The sequence below is a fragment of the Coptis chinensis genome, chromosome 2 (genome assembly GCF_015680905.1).
Source record: "Coptis chinensis isolate HL-2020 chromosome 2, ASM1568090v1, whole genome shotgun sequence".
NCBI classification, from domain to species: Eukaryota; Viridiplantae; Streptophyta; class Magnoliopsida; order Ranunculales; family Ranunculaceae; genus Coptis; species Coptis chinensis.
The window spans coordinates 1,984,728-1,990,727 of NC_141457.1; the positions used below are offsets into that span (position 1 = coordinate 1,984,728).

Genomic DNA, 6,000 nt, shown 5'->3' on the forward strand with positions numbered 1-6,000 from the left:
ACAAAGATTGATATGCGTACCACATACTTAATGGTTATGAGCAATAGGTATGAACAAAACAGATATGAACTATAAATGTTCACACCCAAAACAGATATGAACATTGATTGTTCATACCTTCTTTAGGTATGAACAATCCATGTTCATACCCAAAAAAAACATGAACCCAAAACAAATATGAACATTGATTGTTCATACCCAAAACATATATGAACAATAAATGTTCATACCCAAAACACATGAACATTGATTGTTCGTACCCAAAACATATATGAACAATAAATGTTTATACCCAAAACATATATGAACATGATTGTTCATTTTTCAGAATAGCGCCGCAGGCGTGTCGAGGTCTCGTGGGCCATAGGCACGGGCATACCCTAATAAATCTAACACCATACGGTAATGTAGAATTGCGAGTGTACGTAAAAGTCTAGTGGATCCTATGTGCAGCCTAGTTGAAAGTGTATATCTAGTTATCTACACTCTGCCCTTAAGATCGGATATTAGGTTCAGAAGTTAAAGTTAACTGTATATTTAATACAAAATTACGAACTAAAGATTCTAACATGTACCATCGACCAAACAAATCTATATCTTAATATTAAAGCTCCCACAAGGGGTATTTTTCTAGCTCTCTTAAAATTTCACGTCATCAATTCCTATTAAAACAGGAATTCTTCCTATTGAAAAGAGAAATTTTAGCACTTCTAATTAAAATGGGAATCTTTCTCCTATTATAATAGAAATTCCTCCCCTATAAAAAAAGAAAAATCTAACACTTCTAATTAAAACATGAATCATTCTCCTATTAGAAACGGGAATTACACTTTTAAATTAAAACGGGATCTCTCTCCCAATTAAAAAACGGGTTTTTAAAACTTAATTAAACAAATTTGTTAGGAAATTAAAACAGGTTAGCGACAAAAACAGGAATCACGATTTGTTATAAAATTTATATATGTATAGTTATGATTGTTAAGCAAAATTTTAAAATAGCCGATGCATATGCACGGGTCTACTTTCTAGTCTTAATATTAAAGCTCCCACATGGGGCATTTTTCAAGCTCTATTAAAATTCAACACCATCATCTCCTATTAAAACGGGAATTCCTCTCCTATTGATTTTATTTTAGCCACTTCTAAATAAAACAGGAATCATTCTCCTATTAAAACGGAAATTCTTCATCTATTAGAAAAAAGAAATTATAGTACTTCTGATTAAAATTCCACGTCATCTCCTATTAGAAAAAATTTCTATTACGTCATCTCCTATCACAACAAGATAACGTTTGTTCCATTAATAGCGAACCTAACGCAGCTTGGCGACAAAACCCCAACTTTGGTTGGCGAAATAATCAACAACCTCCAAAGTTGTTTAACCCAAATGTTAGGCAAACAAACAATTACAACCAAGCTCCACCACGACAAGGACAAGGTCAGGGTAATTATAATAATTATAACAACCAAGCGCAACCACGACAAGGTCAAGCACAAGGTCAGGGTAATTATAATAATTATAACAATAATAATTATAATACTAATAGAGGTATCGTTCCGATAAATAATAACTACCAAAATCCACCCATTAATAATCAACGTGGCATAGTTCCTATCACACAACCAGTAGCAAATACTACTCCACAACTGGATCGTTTTGATACCTTTATGCAATCTCAACAACAAATTTTACAAGCCATCCAACTTTCCTTACAACATTTAGCACAAGAGAAAGTGCAACCCAAAGGTGTGTTTCCAGGACAAGCGATACCTAATCCGAAAACACCAAACACAGCCTTTGAGGTAAACGGTAATACTAGTAACGAAAATGCAAACGTAGGGGAGATAAATTCCATCACCACTCTCCGTTCATGTAGAGTAGTGGATAAGAAAGTAACTATGTCTATAGTTACCCCACCAATAGTCCCTACACTAGATATTATACTAGATACCGAAACAGAAACTAAAGATCCTACCCCTGTAGAGGTACCAGTTAAACCACAACCTAAGAAACAAAAAGCCAAGGTTAAACATCCTGTTGATTATTACGCTAAATATAGAGAAAAACCACCGTTTCCCCAGAGATTAGTAATGTTAACTAAGGATACGAATTTCGATGAGATTAGAGAAGTTTTCAAAAATCTAACGATAAACCTTCCTTTTCTTGAAGTGATAAAAAAAATTACCTCACCATGCTAAGTTTCTTAAAGAGTTGTGCACTACTAGGCGTAAGACAAATATTCCTAAAGACGCCTTTTTAACTGAACAATTTCCAACTTTAACGGAACACAATGGAATCGTTAAGTATAAGGACCCTGGTTGTCCTACTATACAATGCACCTTAGGAGATTCCCACACGACGACCACTTTACTAGACCTGGGGGCGAGTGTTAACTTACTCCCGTATTATCTATACAAACAAATAGGTCTACAAAAGATGCAACCTACTAAAATGAGGTTGCAATTAGCGGATCGATCAATTAAGTACCCTAAAGGTGTAGTTAAAAATGTGCTTGTTAAGGTCCAGGATTTCTACTATCCTGCTGATTTTGTTATCCTCGATACAGAAGTCGCTAACGACTCTGTTCCGATCATTTTAGGTCGTCCCTTCTTGGCGACTACCAACGCGCTTATAAACTGCCGCGATGGGTCGATGTCCTTGTCTTTTGGCCATCTTTCGGTTGAGGTAAATGTTTTTAAACTAATGAAACAGTTATCAAATTTGTCTATAGATGGAGAGGTTAGCATGATCGAGAGCTTAGCTCAAGATTACTTTAATAACACGTTTCCAGAAAACCATATGCATAAATTCCTTTCTTTTGGAAGTTCAGATTTTGCCGATGACTCCTACATAGAGGAAGTCAACACCATCTTCGAGTCTACACAAATCGTAAACCCTTCGGTTGCTCCATATACAGAGTTTGAAGACCTTCTGCCTAAGCAAGTATTCATTACTCAAGATGAGGACCCTCCAGAAGCATTTATCGATATTCCTCCCACCCCGGTGCTTAAACCTCTTCCTCCTGAGTTAAAGTATATTCAATTTGATCCGGATGGTAGTCATTTGGTAATTATATCTTCTCTGTTATCTAAGGAGGAAGAGACACGGTTGATCAGGGTGATTAGGGAACATCGTTCTGCGATTGGTTGGTCCCTAGCCGACATTAAGGGAATTGACCCTAATGTGTGCACTCATCGTATCCATTTAGAGGATAACACAAAGACTTCCTGCGAACCTCAGCGTCGTTTAAACCCTGTCATGAAAGAAGTTGTCAGGGAAGAAGTCTTACGGTTAGTTGATGTGGGTATCATATACCCAATCTCTGATAGTGAATGGGTCAGTCCCATTCATGTAGTTCCAAATAAATCAGGGATTACCATGGTACGTAATGCCAAGGGTGAATATGTTATCACGCATGGTCCTATGAAATGGAGGATCTGTATTGATTACAGACGCTTAAATGCCATGACATGAAAGGATCATTTTCCTTTACCTTTTATAGATCAGATGCTTGAACGTCTAGCTAGTCATACTTTTTATTGTTTTTTTTATGGCTACTCTGGCTATTTCCAAATTATTATTGATATTGATGACCAAGAAAAGACTACCTTCACATGTCCTTTTGGAACATACGCCTATAAACGAATGCCTTTTGGCCTTTGTAATGCTCCTGGTACCTTCCAGCAGTGTATGCTTCATATATTTAGTGACATGGTAGAGCGTTTCATGGAAGTGTTTATGGATGATTTTTCAATCTATGGAGACTCTTTCACTGAATGCCTGTCTAACCTGTCTAAGGTTTTGACACTGTGTGAAGAGAAGAGTCTGCTTTTAAACTGGGATAAATGTCATTTCATGGTAAAGAAGGGCATAGTACTACATTGTATCTAGTGATGGCATAGAAGTTGATAAGGCCAAACTAGACAAGATAGCAACTCTACCTATACCATGGACTGTCCGTGATATTAGAGCCTTTCTAGGCCATGTAGGTTTTTATAGGCGTTTTATCAAAGATTTTTCGAAAATAGCTAGACCCTTAACTAATCTGCTTTTAAAGGAGGCCATCTTTGATTTTAATTTTAACTGTAAACAGGCTTTTAAAACTTTGAAAACCGCCTTAACTTCTGCACCTATTATACAACCTCCCGATTGGTCTAAACCTTTCGAGCTCATGTGTGATGCTAGTGATTATGCAGTTGGTACTGTCTTGGGACAAAAACTAGATAATAAATCCACCGTTATTTATTATACTAGTAAAACTCTAAACGATGCTCAAAGGAATTATACAACTGCTGAAAAAGAATTCTTAGTTGTCATTTATGCTTTAGATAAGTTTCGTCCTTATTTGGTTGGTTCTAAGACTCTAGTTTACACGGACCATGCAGCCGCTTTAGGTACCTTCATAAAAGAAGGATGCTAAGCAGAGGTTGATCCGATGGATTCTTCTCCTGCAAGAATTCACATTAGAAATAAAGGACAAACGAGGGGTCGAAAACGTAGTTGCCGACCACTTATCTAGACTTACAAACGACGATGATAGTGATTCTAAGTCCATATCGGACTCTTTTCCTGATGAGCATCTGTATGATATATTTTATGCACCATGGTATGCTGACATCGTGAATTATTTAGCGTCTGATGTTATTCCTTATGACTGGTCAAGAAATGAATGTAAGAAGTTTTTGGCCAAAGTTAAGCTATACTACTGAGATGAGCCCTACCTTTTTAAGTATTGTGCGGATCAGATTATTCGTCGTTGTATTCCCCAGTAGGAATATAATGAGGTACTCTCATTCTGCCATGAAAAAGAGTGTGGTGGCCATTTCAGTGGTATGAAAACAGCTGCTAAAATTCTACAATGTGGGTTTTATTGGCCTACTCTCTTTAAAGATGCCCAAGTGCATTGCAAGGCGTGTATTCATTGCCAACAACTTGGGCGAATCACGAAGCGTAATATGATGCCATTGAATCCAATCATGGTGGTAGAAATTTTTGACGTATGGGGCATTGATTTCATGGGTCCCTTTCCAGTTTCCCACGGTTTCATTTATATTCTAGTTGCTATGGACTACGTGTCTAAATGGATAGAAGCCATGGCTTGCCGTAGCAATGACCATAAAACAGTTGTGTTTTTCGTAAAAGAGTATATTTTCTGTCGATTTGGGATTCCCAAGGCCATCATTAGTGATGGAGGAACACATTTTTGCAACAGAGTTGTTGCATCACTAGTAAAGAAGTATGGAGTTACACATAAGGTAGCAACTCTATATCATCCACAAACTAGCGGACAAGTAAAAGTTTCTAATAGGGAAATCAAAAAGATCTTAGAAACAACTGTAAATCCTTATAGGAAAGAATGGTCGAAGTGTCTATCTGATGCTTTATGGGCGTATAGGCCACTGCTTTCAAAACTCCTATAGGTATGTCTCCCTTTAGACTTGTATTTGGGAAACCTTGTCATTTGCCTGTTGAATTGGAGCACCATGCTATGTGGGCTATAAAAAGCCTTAACTTCAATTTTGATGAGGCGGGTGTCAAGCGCAAGTTGCAATTGAATGAGCTTAAAGAAATCCGTAGCGATTCTTATGATCTCGCAAAGGATTATAAAGATAACATGAAACGTGTTCATGATAAGAAAATTTTGCACAAAGAGTTTGTAGTAGGTCAAAAGGTCTTACTGTACAATTCTCGTCTACATATTTTTTCAGGGAAATTAAAAACCCGTTGGTCTGGTCCTTTTCTGGTTACTGAAGTCACCCCTTACGGGGCAATCACCTTGGTAAACCCCAAGGACAACAATACATTTCAAGTTAATGGCCAACGGTTGAAACATTTCCACGAGCTATTGTCCCCTGATGTAGAGGAAGTCCTTTTACAGGACCCTGTCTATGAGGACTGACCTTTTTCATTGGTGTACTTTCTTTTATTTCCATATATTGGTAAGTGCACTATTTAAATAATCGAGCCGTCCCTATGGAGTATGTGGCTGTAAGTACTAG

At 37.2% G+C, this 6,000-nt stretch overlaps 1 pseudogene; it reads left to right on the plus strand.

Annotated features, from left to right (window-relative positions):
• Positions 1–2,704: 2,704 nt before the first annotated feature.
• Positions 2,705–5,421, plus strand: LOC147514321 (uncharacterized; annotated as a pseudogene).
• Positions 5,422–6,000: the final 579 nt, after the last annotated feature.